This window comes from Peromyscus eremicus, chromosome 13 (assembly GCF_949786415.1).
Source record: "Peromyscus eremicus chromosome 13, PerEre_H2_v1, whole genome shotgun sequence".
Taxonomy (NCBI): domain Eukaryota; kingdom Metazoa; phylum Chordata; class Mammalia; order Rodentia; family Cricetidae; genus Peromyscus; species Peromyscus eremicus.
Genome location: NC_081429.1, coordinates 25,972,898 through 25,993,903, shown reverse-complemented (window position 1 = coordinate 25,993,903; position 21,006 = coordinate 25,972,898). Strand labels below are relative to the sequence as shown.

Genomic DNA, 21,006 nt, shown 5'->3' with positions numbered 1-21,006 from the left:
GCCCATCTCAAGGATCAGGGGTTTACCTTTGTAATAAACATCCCAGGGTAATGTTAAAAGAAAGAAAGAAAGAAAGAAAGAAAGAAAGAAAGAAAGAAAGAAAGAAAGAAAGAAAGGAAGGAAGGAAGGAAGGAAGGAAGGAAGGAAGGAAGGAAGGAAGGAAGGAAGGACCCTCTTTCTTCCTTCTCCTTTTCTCCCTCTCTCACCATGAGGTAATGCTCTCTCGCTCTCTCTCGCTCTCTCCCTCTCTCTCTCCCTCTCTCCTTCTCTCTATTCCCTCTTTCCTCCTCCTTCAATAATAAAACTTTCCACATGGATGCCGCGTCTGCGTGGTGTGAGTAACTTTCCACCACGACCGCGGCCACCCATGTGCCCCTTGGCTCCACCCACCAAGCCCTCTGTTGGTTTTATTGTGGCACTCTTACCCTGCCAGGAAAAGTCACGAGGCACAACAAACCCACTATCAGAGTTTTATTAGGAGGGAGGGAGGGAGGGAGGGACAGGATAGAATGTGTGGTCAGGGCTGCTGAAAAGACGTGTGCAGAGAGTGGGGAGGGTACACGGGACCCACCTTTTATGGACTACCCTGTGCATGTGCACATGGGCCCACGTGGCTACTCCACGCATGCACATAGATTACGTGATCACGCTGCACGCAAATTACGTGACTACATAGCGCACGGATTACACAGGACAGTCGGCCTGGAAATGACTAGGCAGAAATGACTAAATGTCTCTCCAGGGAATTAGCGATCATGGGGCGTGGTTAGAATTCCTGTCACTCTCTCCAGCTATTTTACATAATTATTTGTTTCTCAACCCCAGCAGTACAACCTTCAACGTAGACAGGAGGAATACACTTTTAAATCCTGACTAACAGTAATCTGAAAACTGGGAGGTGGTGGTACACGCCTTTAATCCCAGCACCGGGAGGCAGAGGCAGGTGGATCTCTGAGTTCAAGGCCAGCCCGATTTACAGAATGAGTTCCGGGACAGCCAGGGCTACACAGAGAAACCTTTTTCTCAAAAAACCAAAAACAAATAAACAAAAAACAAAATAGTAATGTGACATTGCTAAGAAAGTAAATTACAGGTATCCTCAACACACACACACACACACACACACACACACACACACACACTAAGGATGTGAGGAAATGTCTGTTAACTAGTTTGCTTTAACCATTCCATATTATTTAAGTCTATCAAAATATCACATTGTACCTCATAAACATATGCAATCATAATTCACCAATAAAAAGTCAAATTTTTAAAACTGAAAAGAAATGGGGGAGAACAGTGGTAATTAGTAGTTGGTATAATAAGAAATGAAGCAATTTGATTGAAAATTATAAATGCAACCAAAACTCAACATAAGAACAACTATTAGCAGAAAGGCTGAGTATATATAAACTAATTTTTTTTTACATTATATTTATTTATTTACTGTGTACATTTGTGGGGGGGGCATCATGGACATGTGAGGGTCAGAAGACAACTTGGAGTCAGCTCTCTTCTACTACATGGGGCATGGGGATCGAACCCAGGTCTTCAGGCTTGGTGGTAAGTGTCTTTTATCCTCCAGGCCATCTTGTTGGCCCATATACCTTAAATTTTCATTCTTCATAGCAGGAAGTTATTAGATAATTTCAGAAAATACTGCATCAAGGGGCATCATCCTTGTTAGTACATTATTTAATAAGACAACAACCAGAAGAATAAGAACAGGCAATTAAAATAAAACCCTAGAAACACACAGTAATGCATTGGGGGGATGGGGAGGTGGGGTGCTTGTTTTGGTTATTATCCCCTTCTTCCCGCTTGAGTTTTTGTTTAACCTAGGGCGAGTATACCCCTGGCCGCTGTCCATAAGGCCTGACAACAATCTATGATAGCTGTACTTCAGTTTCAAATGACGCTCTAACAAGCAAAACTAAAAAAGACAATACAAAGTAACAGATAGCTAGAGGCAGCCAACGCATAACAAAACATCCCCAGGTGGGGTCCTCACACCACCCTATAGAAGTGATTAAAGTAACCTAATTGGGAGTGGGCCAACCAAGGTAATCATCAAAGCGGGGCGGGGCGGGGGGGGGGGGGCATGTTTACAACATCCGCCAGAAATAGACTAGGGAAGAATTTGTGTGCCGGAGCTGCTGATTAAGACTCTCTCCAGTGCAGGCATTTTCCTTCCACGGGATAAACAGTTGGTTCACTTTTCAGCTGTTCACCAAGCTGCAATGTTTTTAACATCCTTAGCTGTTTTTCTTTCCTACTGTCAGTGCTGGGGACACGACAGCCTGGGCCAGAACAGGGAGTTTTGGAAGGCAGCTGGAAATAAACACGCTCCAGGGCTCTGAGATGGCTCGGTGGGTCAAGTCAGTTGTGCCAAGCCTGACGGTTGTGCTCCGTCCCTGGAACCCACATGGCTCCAGCAAACTGTCCTCTGATCTCCACACGGATGCCTGTTGCCCAAGTGCCCGTCTCTCCCAGACGCGCCCCACATAAAGAAATGAATTTTTGTTTGTTTGTTTTTTGTTTTTCGAGACAGGGTTTCTCTGTGTAGCTTTGCGCCTTTCCTGGAACTTTCTTTGGAGACCAGGCTGGCCTCCAACTCACAGAGATCCGCCTGGCTCTGCCTCCCGAGTGCTGGGATTAAAGGCATGTGGCGCCGCCGCCACCACCACCGCCCGGCAAGAAATGAATATTTTTTTAAAGTGCGTGAGGAGGGCTCCTAGAGTCTGCTTAAGTTGCACATGAAGTACTTATAATGACAGAAATTTTGCTGTCAAATATTTAAAATTAAACCACCGGAGAGAGGCTGTACACAATGTGGGGGACGAATTTTCCGACTCTAAAAGCTTCCCTGCGATGCCCTGCTTTACCCAGAAGCCACCAGAACATTTTTCAGAGCCTCAGCCCCTCCAGTCTGGAAGCAGCTTTGAGAGTGATTGAATGGGGCGGGGCTTCTGACAAAGGACCCTCTTTCACTGGCATAATCCTCTGGAGAGCCCTGCAGCAATGCCTGTGGCCAAGCCATGGGAATCGGCTGGGGGCAGCCTGGTGGCACCCTGGTGGCTGTCACCCTCTGTAGCACCGCCTCAGTCAGCTGCTTTCTCATTCCGGCAGAGAACACACTGTCTTGAAGGATCATGGATGCTTTTGGCTGGAGAATCCCTGCTAGCCACGCCGCTCTGTGATGTGAACATTCACATCCCTGAAGTCATGGGCATTTCAACCACCCCTGGCCTCAGCTCTTGTTCAGACCGCTGCAGTAAATACAATGTTACGAGAACAACAGGGAAACCCTGGTCTGTCTTGTAATTCAGCTGGTATGCTTCCTCTTAACACAGCACCGCCGTCAGTTTTTAATATACCTTGTGCACCATAGTAGATGTCAGGATCTCTGCTTTCGGCGCCAAATAATCCTGGTGGGGGATGGGCGAGGTTGAAGAGCCCTGCAGCGGGGACATGCTTTGGAGGTGTTCCTGGGAGTGGCCCCGACTTGGAGTGGCACGTCGCATACTCTGATAGACAATTAGGCTCTGTTACATAATTATATAGTAACTCCTTGAAAACAACTGGCGCCCTTAGGACGTTGACACAGGGCTTGATCAGGTTTCTCATCTACTTGACAGGTCTGCAACCATGAGCAATTCAAATGACTCCCTTGACTCCGTTTCTTGGGTATAAAATAGAGGTGATGGTGTCTTCTTCGTCTTTACCACAAGACTTAACTCTAAAGCCTTCTGCTTCCATCTTTCCAGGAAGTACTTAAGGGACCCATCCTGTAGCACGAATCTTAACAGGTCTTATTAATAAAATGAAACCTGAAGCCAGGTATTGGGGTCAACACTGGAAGATCAGAGAAGCAGAACAAGCCACAGCTTCCTCACCTCGCCAGTTCCTCAGCTGATCCTGTTTCCTCAGACTGGAAGCCTCTGAGTCCTCATCCAAACAGATCTCAGCTGAACTGTGCTTCTCGAAAGCCTAAAAGCTTAACCAGCTCTAGTTCCTGGTCCTCACGCCTTATATACCTTTCTGCTTTCTGCCATCACTTCCTGGGATTAAAGGTGTGAGTCACCATGCCTGGCTGTTTCCAGTGTGGCTTTGAACTCACAGAGATCTGGATGGATCTCTGCCTCCCAAGTGATAGGATTAAAGGTGTGTGTGCCACTATTTTCTGGTCTCTATGTCTATCTAGTGGCTGTTCTGTCCTCTGACCCCAGATAAGTTTATTAGCGTGCACAATATTTTGGGGAACACAATACCACCACATTCACTTTGTTTCTGTGTTCCCCATCCTTCTCTGTCTCTCAAGCCGACCTCCTAGTCAGCTTGTTAAAATGCTCACTCTCTCAGTCTGCTTTGGGGACTAAAGCTTTGCTAGATTCAGGAATTGCAAATAAGAGTCAAATGATGTATTTAAACTAAATTTTTGTCGTTCTAAAAAAACCTTCTGAGCCAGGTGGTGGTGGCATACACCTTTGATTCCGGTACTCGGAACCCACATGCATGTAAGTGTACCGTGTGTGCCCGTAGTACTCTCAGAGGCCAGCAGAGGGCATTGGACCGCATGACTGGAGTTACAGATGGCTGTGAGCTGCCGTGTGGGGCCTGGGAACTGAACCGAGGTCCGCTACAAGAGCAGGTAGTGTGCTCTTAACCATCGACCCATCTCTCCAGGACCTAGATTTGGTTGCTTTTTAGTAATATTTCCATGTCTTCCCATTAATTCAAGCTTATTTCAGGGCAAACATTTGATATATTCATAGTTCACTTGCTACTAGGGCCAGTTAATACCTTAATCTGGTTGAGTAAATTACCTTAGATAAAATCCATACTCTATCTTTTAAATTCACTCTCCACCTCTTCCAGGAGAACGGGCTGAACTTAGTACGTCCTGGTCAGGCCTGGGATAAAAAAAAAAACTGCTTGAATGGTACAGTGTCTCAGGTCTCATCTGACCCTTTCCAGCCTCAGAGGTGGCTGCCCCATGTCAGCTTGGCCACTGCTTGTCCTGTGGGTGAAACTGGTCTATGAAGTAATTCATGGCTTGGCCAGTGCCTTGCAGACTGGCACCTTCGGTTTGTCTGAACTCATGCCACAGCCACATCCTCACACAGCAGGCCCCACCAAGTCCCTTCCCTCAAGTCTCTTACCCTTGTCTCCTTGGGACCCCACAAAGTTTCGGTTCTCAAGGCAATCACCTCTGTGTCTTCGCCAGTCTATGAGACAAGTTTCCAGGCCTGGTGACTTTGAGAAATGATACTGTCTGCCTTGACCATGCTTCATGACCTCATCTCAACCCAGAAAGAGAAGTTGGGAATGGCTAATTGGTATCTCCTCTCTTCCTTCTGTCTTCAACAACCCTAGGAAGAAGGCCCAGGCTTCTTCCTGTCTGAAAGAGCATTTCCCTTCATCATATCCTCCCTCTTCGGGAGGTGATTATTGCCCTCACCCTAGGATAGAAGGACTCAGGAAACAGAAGGTAGCTAGCTTATCATAAGGAAACATAGGGATCTTTCAAAGACGTTGTATCTGTTATAAGGGGAAAAGGGGTGTGTAGGGCCACAGTGATTTGCCTCTGATCAGCAAAAGCCAGGGTCTTGTGGGAGAGACCAGCTACAGAGAAGGTGGCAAGGAGCCAGGAAACTCTCTGAGCACTGGGTACTCTTGGAGTTGGCTACTAGAATGGTTTGACGGGGCAGGGAAGCTGGTCCCTGCTCTGTGTGGCATGTGGCTCTCTCTGTCCTTGTCCTTGCTCTTGTAGGCAGAAGCACCAGGTAGCCCCACTGATAAAGAATCCGATCCAGGTAGGAGAAGTCTGTAGCCTCATCCTACTCATTTCTAGTTCCCAGCATCTAGCCAAGGATGTGGTTCATCAAAGACTCGCTGGGAATGCCAGCATTGACTGAAGGAACTAATTCTGGCTCTTACTATTGACTCATCCTTTGACTTGTTGAATTTTGATAAAGTCTGGGTTTTCCTCCATAAAATATGTCTGATCATAAACAAACAGATACTCAGATATTTACAATGTAGAACAGTAGGTTTCACATTGCCTTTGTCAGGGGTGGCTAGGGGTTGTCAGCGTCATGGCTAAGGCCTTGAATATGCTAAGGAACTGCCGCATCATTGAGCTTAACCCTAGCTCTTGTTTTTTGAGATCAGGTCTTGCTATTGGTCTTATATATATAAGCTATTGATAAAGAAACACAAAACACAGGGCTCCAAAATGATAGGAAGTTTTTTCCCTCCCGTGTTACAATGAAGCTGAATCCAAAGTTATGCAACAACCCAGAGTCCTCTCCTCTTGTGTTACCTCCAGGCCGGTGTCCTAGCCACATGATAGAAGCTAGCTGACCTCCACATTCTTGCCTATACAAGAGTCCAGGTTAAGCAAATTTGTCTTTAAAGTAATCACTTGAGTTTGGCAGTGGTGGTACATGCCTTTAATCCCAGCACTCTTGGGAGGCAGAGGCAGGCAGATCTCTGTGAGTTCGAGGCCAGCCTGGGCTACAGAGTGATCTCCAAAGCTACACAGAGAAATCCTGTCTTGAAAAACCAAAAAAGAAAGAAAGAAAGAAAGAAAGAAAGAAAGAAAGAAAGAAAGAAAGAAAGAAATCACTTGAAAGTCACCACCTCATTTTCACTCACCACTGGCTTAAATAATCACATGACCACACTGGTTTGCAAGGTGAGAAGGAAGAAGTTGGGGCTGGGGAGATGGCTCAGTTGGTTGTCACGTTTGATCCCTAAAACTCGTGAAATGTCGAGACAGAAATGGGTGGGTCCCTGGAACTTTCTGGCCAGCCAGTCTAGTTGATTTGGTGAGCCCCAGATTTCATGAGAAATCCTATCTTGAAAAAGAAGGTGAAGGAGCTGGAGAGATGGCTCATTGCTAGTGTGTCCTTGGCTTTCATGAAGACCAGAAATCAGATCCCCAGTACACAGTAAGTCACAAGCAGGCCCTGTACCGTCAACTCCAAAGGACATACTGCCCTCTTCTGGGGCATGTATTACACAGTTTATACACATGAGAACATACATTCACAGAGACACACATGCACAGACGCATACACACATAAGTAAAATAAATGTTTTTTAATAAAAAAATAAGGGTGAGGAGTGATTGAGGAAGGCATTGGATGTTGACCCTATACAGACACAGACAGACAGACACACACACACACACACACACACACACACACACACAAGCTCTTTAATCTATATCTGTTGTCACTTTTGGGTTTTTGGTAGTGGCCATGTGCTAGAGGAAGAGAAGAGAATGCACACAGAGGGGCAAGAACTCTAAAGCAAAGCTCCAACCAGCTACCGCAACGTTAAATCCAACTCCAGTGATTGGGAGAGAGGCTCCCTCCTCATCTGAGGTTCCTCACAAGACCTTTGAAAAATGCAGTACCTGTCCTCCCCACTTCTACCCACCAAAAGGAGAGTGATGGCCCAGACCCAGAAACACACTAGTAAGAGGAAAATGAAGACAAGGCAGTCGTTGGTTTGCTACAATGGGGAAACATCCTGTGAGCTACATTTATACACATTTCACCCTGGCCATTGCCAAGGATGTTGGCCCTAACTCTGCCAAGGATTCTCTAGTGTCCTCTGTGTTTTGTATGTGTTTGTATGTCTTTCTAGAAATTTCTTCCAACAGCCATATCTGGAACGGTGTTAAGAATTCTGCTGCCCTACAGTTCAATTTGGGGCATGCTAGCTATTGCTTTAAGAGGTAGAGTTTGAGTATTAAGGTTCCTCATTCTATTTTTTTTTTTTTTTTGTTTGTTTGTTTGTTTTTGTGAGACAGGGTCTCTCTCTATAGCCTTGGCTGTCCAGGAACTCACTACGTGGATCAGGCAGGCCTCAGACTCTGAGCTTCTTGAACCACCCCAGGCTTTTCCCTCCTGTCTCTTAAGCATTGCTTAAGTGAGCCTATCTCCTGAGGAGTGGTCTCTTAGCCAAGTGACTCACCAGCCCAACTAGATTAACTCTTTTGTTTCAGGTAATTTAGAATGTTCAGTCTCCACCCAGGTCAGAGAAATAGTTTTTCCTAATGCGCCTCCACAGATCCTTGACCAAGCTTTCTGTAACAGTAGACCAAAGTCTTTATTTCTTTGACTTTTTAGCTGCCTGACCTGACCTATGACTTAGTTCTAATTAACAGGCTGTGGTAAAAATTATAAACCAGGGGCTGGAGAGATGGCTCAGCAGTTAAGAGCACTTGTTGCTCTCCAAAGGACCGGGGTTCGGTTCCCAGCAGCCATGTGGTAGTTCACTACTATCCATAACTTCCGTTTGAGGAGACCCTACAATCTCCTTCTGATCTCCTTAGGCACAAGGCACACACATGGTGCACATACATATATTTAGGCAAAACATTCATTCATACACATAAAAGAAAATAAATCTAAAAAAATTAAAAAAAAAAAAAAAAAGGAATTATAAACCAGGCATAGTGGTGCATGCCTTTAATCCCAGTCCTCGGGAGGCACAGGCAGGCAGATTTCTTTGAGTTCGAGGCCAGCCTGGGCTACAGAGCAAGTTCCAGGTCAGTCAGGACTACATAGATAAACCCTGTATAAAAAGGAAAAAGCCGGGCGGTGGTGGCACACGCCTTTAATCCCAGCACTCGGGAGGCAGAGCCAGGCGGATCTCTGTGAGTTCGAGGCCAGCCTGGGCTACCAAGTGAGTTCCAGGAAAGGCGCAAAGCTACACAGAGAAACCCTGTCTCGAAAAACCAAAAAAAAAATAAAATAAAATAAAATAAATAAATAAATAAATAAATAAATAAATAAATAAAAAGGAAAAAGAAAAGAAAAAGGAAAAAGATATCTACGAGGTCACTTAGTAACGTAAGTTTACAAGCCACTGTCATATACATGGCCTGGTTTTGACTGGACTGTTGCTGCATGGCACAGGTATGCCTTGTTCCTTTCATCCCCATGGTGGAGAAGTTGAGGTAGTGAGAAGTAAGAGCTCAGTGGTGGAGCATTTGCTTAAGGAGTGTGAGGCCTGGGTTTCATCTCTAGTACTAAAAAGAGGAGGTGAGAGGGAATAGCAGCAGGCAAGAGAACAGCCATGCAGAGAACCCGAGTCTCCAACAAACACCCAGCTAAGTAGCCGCATGGAAGGCTTATGTTTAGATGGAGACATGGAAATAAGATCTTCCAAGCTGTAGCCTAATTAAGTTACGTACATACCTCATTGTAACTATTTGTGTTAATTATGATTCTCTCCCCTCAGTGCTGGAGGTCAATCCAGGGCTTGGCTTTTGTTATACTCTACCACTGAGCTATATCCAGCCCATTTTAAAAAGTGTGTGTGTGTGTGTGTGTGTGTGTGTGTGTGTGTGTGTGTGTGTAGGGAGTGTCTATGTGTGTCTGTGTGTGCATACACAGTGCCTATGGAGGCCAGAAGAAGCTGTCCGGTCCCCTGGAGCTGGAACTGCAGATAACTGTGAATCATCTGACTCTCTCTCTTAACAGCTGAGCCATTGGTCTCCACCTGCCCCGTGATCAGTAATCATAACAGCGCCAGTGAATAATAACATGCAGTAAATCTTTACTGCATGGGGGCTGGAAGTTCAGCTAGTCCTTGCAGGATCTGGGTCAGGAAATAAGGAAGTCACCAGTAAAGGAGGTTGTTTCTATGTCTGTGAGCCAGATTTCTCTGGTGTGACACAGTGAAATAGACATCTGACCTTCATTTCCTGGGCGTACAACTACGAGAAAGCCCTTGGACTCTCCAAAGGATAAGAAATAGGATAGTGCTCTGGTGTCAGCAATAGGGTGAGCTTTCCTCTGGGAAAAAGATGTCTGTCAGTATTGACAACTTGTTTAATAGACCTCGAAGCAAAAGTAAAGACAGCGATGGTCGGCGAAGGGCAGGACCACACCTAGTGACTGGGACTGTTTAACGATGCCCCTGGCGCTGTTCAAGTCTAACCCTATGCCAGGACCCCAAAGATGAGCTTGGGGTAGGAGGGGAGTTTCCTGCATCTTTGTTTTTCCCTAATGTAGCAACATGAACTAAATTAGTTTTCCCTTTCACTACTACATGTTTCTTTACTTGGCTTCCTGAGACAGGTAGCCGAGGCTTGCTGGTTAAGGGCTTCCCAGATTTGACCCTAACAACTCTGGGACTGATGCCTCCTCCAGCGAGTATGGAAGGTCATTGTATGGGCTGAGCTCCTATACTAGGGTCCGACACAACTGTTTCCAGAATTTTAGGGTAGCAGTACTTGGGCTGCTGCCCCCCACTCCCCGCCCCCAACCGCTGTGCTCACCCAACCCTCCCCTCCCCCATGGCCGATCAAAGAAACAAGACCTGGTGGAAGGCAGAGGACTTAGTGCAGCCACCTTGCTCCAAGGCGCTGACTGGAGCTTCAGGTTTAAATAGAGGGAGACTAGAGGCACAAGAGGTGTGTCATTAGAGTCCTGGTCTTGTTGATCTTTGTCTCCCGGGGGACCTAAGTGAGTCCTTGTTGCTTGAGGGGACAGGGGGCAGCCTCACCTTCACAGAGAACTGCCCTCTTCTGGGGAAAGGAGTGCTCTGTCGGGGCGGTTCTGATGTTTCTAGAATTCAAAGGGACACAGGTGGAGAACTTAAGGACAATGACTCATCTCTGTGCCTTCAGAAAAAAAAAAAGAAAAAAAAAAAGCAAAGGCGGCCAGGGAGAGTGGAAGGCTTTCACCTGCTCTTCCCCCCCCCCCCCCCCCGGAGGCTCAGGTCAGGGGTCACTGCTTTTTAGCAAAAGTGACTTCTAGGTGCCTTGTTTCCACACCGGACCAAACCAGAGTACAGCCACTCACCCTCACCCGAACTGAAACTGTAAAGAAGCGGTTTCCCTGACGGACCAGTTTTCCCCCCTAAGATTGGAGGTTCCGGTCAGCTCCACAAGGAAGTGCTTTCCAGTCAGCCCTCCCAACACAGGGATCTGGCCGGACCTGATGGTAATCAGGTGTTCTTGTTTTTCTGTTTCCTTGTTCCCACCTCACAAACCCCAGTGTTGAGCAGGGCCCAGGGGCGTGGGGGAGGGGGATTCTCATGCCTTTCAGGAAAATAGAGACTGTTCCATTCATGAATCCCAAACGAAAGTCAGTTACGCCTGTGACTAAACCCATTGTAGCTTTGTTTTTGACAGTACACAGCCTGCAGAAAACCAAACGGGACGGGGTGCTGGGGTGCGGGGCTTTGAGGGGGGCCGTGCATCCAGAGAGGGAGAGGCTTTGAACCCTTTCTGATGGACAGAGGATACCAGAAACCTCATGTACATTATTTTAGTTGATTACAAGCTCAGAAAATGGCCTTTCTTTTTTTGGAGACAGGGTATAATGTAGCCCACAAACTCACTCTGTAGCCCAATTTGACCTTGAACTTCCGATCCTTCTGCCTTTGCCTTCCTGATGCAGGTATGTGCTACCAACCTGATTACAGGTATATACTAGGGACCAAACTCTTTGCTTTATATATGCAAGACAAAAACTCTACCCACTGAGACATACCCCTAGCCTGGAAGTTCCCCCCCCCACCAACCCATGTTTGTTCCAGTGTGTGTATATGTGTAGACGAATTTATGGGAGTTGACTCTCTCCTTCTGCCAGGTGAGTTTTGGGGATCTAACTCAGGCGTCAGGCTTGGAGCGGGTACCCATGCCCACTGAGCCATCTCACCAGGGCACCGTTGCCATGTACTTAGTTTTGACAAAGCAATGTCACAAGAGGTCTTTCCAAAGACGCGCTTGCAGGAATATGGAAATGCCGGTGAATGTGATTGTTCACTACAGCACTGTTTATTTTATTCTTTTTGTTTTGTTTTTGTTTTTGTTATGTTATGTTATGTTATGTTTGAGACAGGGTTTCTCTGTGTAGCTTTGGAACCTGTCCTGGAACTCACTTTGTAGACCAGGCTGGCCCCGAACTCACAGAGATCCGCCTGCCTCTGCCTCCCAAGGGCTGGGATTAACGGTGCCAGCACTGTTTATAACTGCAGTCCAAATGTTCGAAGGTAAGAAAGAATTAAACTGTGGTCCGCTGAGGGGGTGGAGTACTATAACCTCACTGGAAGGAGTGAAGATATTCTGGAGAGACACTTGAGCCCTTCCCTTTAGCTGACAACAGATCCCAAAGAACTGGAATTTCCCTGGGAATCTTACCTAAGGAGGACTGTGACGCCTGAGGCCAGCCAGAGGAAGAACTTGTATCCCAGGAAGAAATTCCACAACTGGACTGCTTGTCAGCCCACCTTGCAAGACAGATTGGAGCCAAGACAAAGATGGACCGATTGATTTGAGAGACACACCCTGACCAGGAATACTTAGGTATGCAGTCCTCCTGCCCTCTGTTTAAGCCTCAACTCTATGTCAATAACCTGAAGATGGACCTAAGGAGCTACTGGACCTCTCTGTTTATTTCCTTTTCATAATGTAGCTACCTGAATAAATATCCTCTCTCTGCTTCTCACTCTATTGGTCTCGTCTCTGCACTTGGCTTATGGTGGACAGGTGGCCAAGCCTAGCTTACTAGGATTGCCAGGGCCTAGGCTTTGACACTTAAAATTCTGGTAAAATTAATATGCAACTGTAAAAATAAGTAAGACTTCAATACCCTGATATAAGCATTTTCTAATATTATTTTCCTTATTTTTACTGCCAAAAAAATGGAACCCTAAACACAAATCCAAAATCCATGCCGGGCAGTGGTGGCGCACAGGTCAGAGGCAGGCGGATCTCTGTGAGTTCGAGGCCAGCCTGGTCTACAAAGCGAGTTCCAGGAAAGGCACAAAGCTACACAGAGAAACCCTGTCTCAAAAAACCAAAAAAAAAAAAAAAAAAAAAAGTGCAAAATCCAGCACACACACACACACACACACACACACACACACACACGCACATTTTTTTATTTTATGTACATTGGTGTCTTGCCTGCAGGTATGTCTGTATGAGGGCATCAGATCCCCTGGAACAGAAGTTACAGACAACTGTGAGCTGTCATGTGGTTGCTGGGAATCGAACCTGGGTCCTCTGCAAGAGCAGTCAGTGCTCTTAACCGCTGAGCCCTCTCCAGCCCAAACACACTTTCGTTTTAAAGACAAGATCTCATATAGCCCAGGCTGGCCTCCAACCCTCTATGTAGCTGAGCATGACCTTGAAATCATAATCCTCCTGCTTCCAGCAGTGACCTACAGGATTGGCGGAATCTGTGGGTTTGACGGCTGGGTGAACCTTTCACTTAGTGAAGGCTGCTAAGTTGTGCTAAATGTAGAAATGCAAAAGAAAAGTTGTAGAGTCAGAAGAATGATGGGGAGGCACAACATGGAATACAAAAAAAAAAAAAAAACACAAAACTTCAATGTCTTCCAAAAGAGTCACCATCAATTGAAGAGCATGGAAGGCAGAGTTGACTGAAGTGAGTTTAGGTAGGGGTATTTGATTTTAAACCCTCGGGCCAAAGGGAGGAAACAAACAGGAGTTAATTATTGGTGGCAGGGCTGCTCTCTGCAGGGACCTGCCCGCCACATTCTAGGACTAAGTACTCATTATCCGAGAAAGTGGGAAGCAGGTTTCTCACTGTTAGAAAAGAGAGACACAGATACCAGAAGTGGGGAATGGAAGGAAGTGCTGCTGTCCGTAGTGTTGGGCTGAACATGGAAGTATCAGAATAAATGTTTGCCACGCACTCATATTTTTTTTATTTTTCAGACTGTTTGGACATAGACTCTTGCCTATGTAGCCGAAAATGACCTCAAACTCCCAATCCCCGTGCCTCGGTCTTCTAAGTACCGGAATTATAACTGTATACCTCTCTACCATCATACCCTGCTTGAATTCTTGATTTTCAACATATGAAGGTGTGTGTGTGTGTGTGTGTGTGTGTGTGTGTGTGTGTGTGTGTGTGTTAGCTCTGCTGAGAAACCCAGAGGCCATGATAGCCCAGTAGGAATGCACCAGCCTCGAGCCAAACTTGGTGTCTAAAAAACAAGTCCCTTTACCATTGAGGATAGTCAGGACTTGCTGGATAAATGACCAATTCCGGGGTTTCGGGGCTGGAGCAGGGAAAATGTAACATGCCTCTGGCACATATTGCCTGTACAATAAGAAAATCTAAGAATGGTAGAGATGATGAGGAAACCAGTCTGGGGAACTATTGACTACTGGATGCCGCTGGGGAAGGGGGAGCCACCGTGCTCCCTGTGTGCCCACTGGTGGGTTTATCAGGGTCAGAAAGTAGTTCCTTTGCCCAAGGTCACAGGAACCACTGTGATTCAACTCAGTGGGTCACAAAACAAAAAGGCACGAGGGGGCTGGAGGGATGGCTCAGAGGTGAAGAGCATTTGCTGCTCTTGGAGCGGACCCAGGTTCCCTCTTTAACACTCACACAGTGGCCCATAGTCATCCTAGCTGCAGTTCCAAGGGATTCAATGCCCTCTTCTGGCCTCTGCGGGTACCAGGCACACATGGAACACATGCACACATTCAGGCAAAACACTCATACACGTAACATTTTAAAATCCTAAAAAAAAAAAAAAAACATGAACACGACAAAAGCATTTGTAGGGAAAAGGAGGGATTGGAGGATATGAGAGGGAGGGGAGAATAATCAGAATGCATTGTATATATGAAATTATCAAAGAATAAATTTAATTAATATTAAAAAAAGTTTGAGGAACTCCCTCTGGGTAAATCTGAACATTTTTACGATGATAATAGGAACGCACTATTAACATACTGAATGAACCAGGATTCCAAACACCCATGCTCCTGTGAGTAAACAAAGCAGCACAAGCTCCTGGAGGGAACGCTCTCCTGATGGAGTCCGGAGGCGCAGGCTGAAGGTTTGAAGGATGGGACATCCTCCTATTTTGATGCATTTGATAGATTGATCAACCACAAAGATAAAAATAATCCCCATAGTGGAGAGCTTTGAGAGACATTATCTCAGCCATGTGACCAAGGTTAACAAAGGAAGCCAATGCTGCAATCATTACTTGACACTTTCACTGAGAAGGGCATAAGGTCACTTTTGAAGTGTGACTGTCAAAAATGCACAGCTTCAGTCTAAGTGTGAGAAGACGTCAGATGATGCCGAGCTGGAAGGGGAAACTCTAAAACAGCAGGCCTTTACTTTGAAAAAAACGCCAAGGTTATAAAAGATAAATACAAAATAGCCCAGGTTAAAAAAAAAAAGCTAGAGAAGCTAGGCGGTGGTGGAGCACACCTTTAACCCCAGCGCTTGGGAGGCAGAGACAGGTGGATCTCTGAGTGGAGGCTAGCCTGGCCTACAAAGCAAGTTCCAGGACAGCCAGAAGAAACCCTGTCTGAAAGAAGGAAAGAAGAAGGAAGAAAGGAAGGAAGGAAGGAAGGAAGGAAGGAAAGCAAGCCAACCAGCCAGAGAGGTTAACCAAACACAACCAATATCCGATCCTCATTTGAATTTAGGAAAGTTTATTTCTGATAAAGGACATTATTTGACAGGTAGAGAAATACAAACGGAAGGTGTGTTAGATAACAGCTTCAGTTCGTTATGTAAGGAGATGCCCTTGTTCTTAGGACACACGCTGAGGTCTCTAGGGGCCAATGGGCCATGTATCTGCAACACGCTATCATAAAATTCAAGGAAAATAAAATCTATACGTCTGAAGGAGGATTGTGTAGGGGCTCGATGGTTGACAGAACTTGCTTCTTTTCTAGAGAACTCACGTTCAGTTCCCAGCACTCACACTGTGTGGCTCACAATGGCTTATCATGCCAGCGCTACTGGATCCGATGCCCTCTCTTGGCCTCCTCAGGCCTGCCCATGCCTGCGTGGGGGGGAGAGGGGGAAGAGGAGAAATTCCTCCTTTGGACAGGCTTACTCTTAGATATTCATTTCCATTCTTTCTGCTGGCACCTGGGACACCACGTGCCTGTTTTGCTCTGTTGTTTGGTGTGTGCATGTACGTCCATGTATGCATATGTGGAAAACCATGAACCAAACTGTAGAGTCCAGGTGGTAAAGAGCATATGGGGTTTCTTTGTACCATTTGTAAATTCTTCTGTAAGGCTGAAATTATATTAAAGTTAATAGTTATGAGCCGGAGTTCAGGCACGGTGGTGCACATCTTTAATCTTAGTACCCAGGAAGCAGCGGCAGGTAGAGGATCTCTGTGAGTTCCAGGCCAGCCAGGGCTGTACAGTGAGACCCTGTCTCCAAAGAGTAAAAACTGAAATAAAAAAAACAAAAATTACAGACTAACAGTCTACACTTTGGCATAAGCCTGGTCTGAAGTGGTTTCATTTTCTTTTTTTAAAATGGTTTATTTATTTTTATTTTATATGCATTGGTGTTTTGCCTCCCTCCATGTCTGTGTGAGGGTGTCAGATCCCCTGGAACTGGAACTACAGACAGTTTTAAGCTGTCATGTGGGTGCTGGGAATTGAACCCAGGTCCTCTGGAAGAGCAGCCAGTGCTCTTAACCACTGAGCCATCTCTCCAGCCCCAGTTTCATTTTCTTATTGACACACTACTCACTACAGAATAAGCAACGGCAGTGGTGAATACCACACACAAGTCACACGCACAAATCACACGTACAAGGCACAGTCAAGCCTGTATTATTTGTAATTTCTTTCCATTTAACGAAGATCCCCTCTTGAGATGGGGAGATAGCACGATGGGCAAAAGGACTTGGTGCACAAGTCTGACCGGAGTTTAATCCCCAGAACCCACCCTAACGCAGTGGCGTGTGGCTGTAATCCCAGCACGCTTGCAAAGAGACGGAAGATTAACATGTTAATTATACGGTGAGAATCAGCCCAAAGCTTGTAGACCGCCTAGCCTGGAGTTCTCAGTGCAGAAGCAACAGGAGAGATTCGGTCCGGAATCAAGGTGGAGGGAGAGAAACGCTGAAAGTTGTACCCCCTCTCGCCCCGCATGCCTGAAGGACATGTGTGTGTGTGTGTGTGTATGTGTGGCACTCGGGTGCAGGTGTGTTTTACAGAAAAAGAAAGGAAGGACCGGTGGGAGGGAGGAAAAATAAAGGCTTTTGTCTTTTTTAAAGCATTTATTTATTTATTTATTTATTTATTTTGGATTTTCCAAGACAGGGTTTCTCTGTGTAGCTTTGCGCCTTTCCTGAATCTTGCTCAGTAGACCAGGCTGGCCTCGAACTCACAGAGATCCGCCTGGCTCTGCCTCCCGAGTGCTGGGATTAAAGGCATGCGCCCCGCCGCCGCCGCCGCCGCCGCCGCCGCCGCCGCCGCCGCCGCCGCCGCCGCCGCCGCCGCCGCCGCCGCCACCACCTGGCGATTTCTTCTCTTTAAGAAGAGTACACATGTATGTTATGTACTTTTTAAATATGTTAGAGGGCTTTCAAAATGTAAAACTAAAATGCAATATACCAATCTTTGTATATCAAGTACAGTAAATAATATATAATAGATGCCAGAGTTTTAAAATCAACTTTTAAGGTTGATGTGTAGCCCAATGGTCAGTGTTTGCCTAGCACCAGGGAAGTCCTGGATTCAGCCCCCAACACTACAATAAATAAGTAATTAAATAAATATAAAAAAAACACGCTTATTCGCATAGCTTGAAAGGGAATAAGCATTCCTGTCTTTCAAGAAAATATGAAGGGCTGGGTAGCGGTGGCGCACACCTTTGATCCCAGCAATCAGGAGCCAGAGGCAGGCGGATCTCTGTGAGTTTGAGGCCACCCTAATTTTACAGAATGAGTTCCAGGACAGCCAGGGCTACACAGAGAAACTGTCTTGAAAAAAGAAAATGTGAAGGAATTTCCTTGGCTTCTACAGGACACCCTGTGGAGACAATTGATTACTCTCATTGACACGCACACCGCTGGACTGGAAAGCCTTCGGTTAACTAAGTTCCTGCCTTTCGAGGAGCACATTGACTTACCCACTCATTTATTAGTTCATTTCTGATGAAAATGACGCAGCCCTATTTCACACATCATGATGCTTAGTCTATAGAGATGATAATGTTTTTAATTTTTTCACATCTGGTCACCTACTCCTAGGCTATGACAGCATTTGTTCTCACTTCTTGTAAGGGGCAATGAATAGTTCCCAGTGCCATTAGGGGTTCACACGGGCTAATGATTAACCACCACGGGCTCTTGGACAGAGAATCCGACCGGAGAGCCTTAAACACAGCAGACTCTCACTTCAGATCTTCCCTCAGGAGATTGTACGAATCGAACACGAACAAGACCCAGACTCATACACTAGTAGAGACTGGTGCGTAACGTGTAATCCATAGGAGGATTACTACTCAGTCGTTACAATGGCATGATGGTATGTGATAGGCCCCACTCCAGCCTTCCGTCTCATGGCACCTCCAGAGGTAGCCACCTTCAATATTTTCTTGAGAATCATTCCAAAATATGCAGGCATTCAAAGATGTTTATGAAAAATGACTTTGTACTGTTTTTACAGTGTGTGTGCGCATTTGTGTGTACAGACAGTCATGGGCCACATGGTGTGTTTCATAAGACTGAATAGCCTTGCCAGGTGTGGTGGTACACACCTTTAGTCCCAGCACCTGGAAAGACAGAGGAGGATATATTTCTGTGAGTTCCAGACCAGCCTGGCCTATGTAGTGAGTTCTAGACCACCCAGGATTACATAGGGAGATCTGTTTAAAAAAAAAAAAAAAAAAGTGGCCTAGTGACATCATGCCCATTTCGGATAAGGACACTGCATGATGTCTGCATAATGAAATCACCTAACCACCTGTTTCAGAAGGTATTACCATTGTTAATTGATGATCAGGCTGACTTTCTCTACCTTGTGATACATCGACAGCAAATTATGTCTTTTTTTGTTATTTATTTTTGTTAATTTTTTTTGTAAACTTCTAACCTGTAGATTCATTTGTCAAACTTTAAAAGTATTGTGTGTGTGTGTGTTTGTGTGTGTGTGTGTGTGTACACATGCATGTGCCTGAGGAGGCAGAGGGCATCAGATCCCATGGAGCTGGACTTCGGTGGTTTTGTGCCTTCTGATAAAGGTGCTAAGAATTGAACCAAGTCCTCTGAGAGCAGAAGGGCCCTCCTCCCCCTCCCAGTCATCTCCCCCAGCCCTCCTCACTTAACACCAGGTTGTTCTTACAGCTGCATGAGCTCCTCTTGAACTAAGTCTGTGTCTCCTGTGTCTGTAACCATTTACTCTGGCTTCCTCGCATTTGAGAAAATAAACAAAAACGCTTTTTGACAAGGTCTCAAAAAGAAAAAAAAGACAAAATAACAAAAAAGGGGTTGGGGATTTAGCTCAGTGGTAGAGCACAAGGCCCTGGGTTCGGTCCTCAGCTCCGAAGGAAAAAAAAAGTCCATGCTGCCCTAAAGCCCCCTTTGCTAATTTACATGAGCTATAGCACTGGCTGGCGATTGAAATACAAAACGGAAAAATAACTTATTTTATGGAATTTGCTTTGAATTTAAGGAGGACTCGGGGAGAGCAAATGTCACATACTCTTCACTGTCGGAACCTCACCGAGAAAAGTTGCCTCTCTCCTCCCATCTCCCTTGGTGATCCTCAATATAGCCTTCATAGCAAACCTTGGACGCACTTCCTGTTAATTTTATTCCTAGATACTTCGACTTATTATAAATGGTTCTTCTACAGCTTTGGGCAGCGATAATGTGATAAAAACATGTGAATGGATTAACCTTCGGTGAGAAGAACTAAGTTAAAGACTCTTGGGGATGGTTCAGTGGCTGAAAATACTCGCTGTGTAAACAGGAGGACTCACCTATGTAAAAGCCAGGTATGGCTGTGGGTGCCTGTAACCCCGGAGTTGATGGGTGGATCCAGAGAGCCTGGTTGCAGAACCCTCAAGTTTCAGGTTCAGGAAGGGACCCTGTCTCAGGGGACTAAGGCCAAAAGAGAGAGGGGAAGACACTGCTCTGGCTTCCCAACATGAAGCATGTGCACCCCCACCCCACGTACACACACGGAAAAGTGAACAGAAAAGGCACACGGGGTAAAAATCTAGTAACTTCCAGCATGGAGATCTTGGTGTCTCTGATCTTAGGTCAAACTTGGACCTTCCAGAATGACAGGATTTCCTTGACAGCCAGGCAATCCATGCCCAATACCTTGTTTTATGTCTTTTAGCTACATCATACTTGAATGTGTTGTTTGAGTTATCTTGACTTTAAGAAAAATATAATTTGGAGATTAAATGAGAGCGTTTAAATGATTCAAAAGCTATGAAGCACAATGAAGATACCAGATGTTGAAAGTAGCCTAGCTGGGCGGTGGTGGCCCACGTCTTTAATCCCAGCACTGGGGAGGCAGAGGCAGGCGGATCTCTGTGAGTTGGAGGCCAGCCTGGGCTACCAAGTGAGTTCCAGGACAGCCAGGGCCACACAGGGAAACCCTGTCTCAAAAACAAACAACACGTTGAAAGCAAAGGATAAAGACTGGGCTCAATGAGTTAGTTTTTTGTCTGTCCCCTAGATTCTGAGGGCCATCGTTGGAGGAAAAGCAGAGCTCTCGTACCAGAGGTGGTAAGAGATCATTTATTCTGAGCCGAAAGTGACCGTGGCCCAGGGAACCTGAATTTGGGTGGACCTCAGAGACATGGCTGCATCATGGTCGTTGTCACAAACTAAGCTATAAATGAATGCACCAGACACCTTGGTGGGGCTGAAGGGAGGAAGGTTAGGACAGCACCGGGAAAGTCTCCAACACTGATGGCGTCTGTGGTGGCCGCTGAGTTGGTGGTCCGCTAAGTCTGTACCTTCTAAAGATTTTAACTGAGAATCAAAAATAGGGTAGGTGATAAATGGCTATGGAAGGGCCTTAAGATAGATGGGGATAATTTGGTTCTGGATCTGTATCATTCCAACTCTTCCCCAACCAGGACGTTTTAATCGGACCACCAGTCCACAGAAACAACACCGTGTGGCTTTTTCAGGGAACTCCGGTCTAAATCACCCAGGTAAATAAAAGTGACTTCTACTGTGGGAACAGAACGGGTCGGGGGG

At 45.9% G+C, this 21,006-nt stretch overlaps 1 long non-coding RNA gene across 1 annotated transcript; it reads right to left on the bottom strand.

Annotated features, from left to right (window-relative positions):
* Positions 1-17,981: 17,981 nt before the first annotated feature.
* LOC131923220 (uncharacterized) lies at positions 17,982-20,236 on the bottom strand. The gene is made up of 2 exons (XR_009382547.1): positions 19,767-20,236; positions 17,982-18,557 (listed from the first exon to the last, which is right to left on the bottom strand). It is a non-coding gene; the product is annotated as an uncharacterized LOC131923220 (long non-coding RNA).
* Between the last annotated feature and the right edge of the window lie 770 nt (positions 20,237-21,006).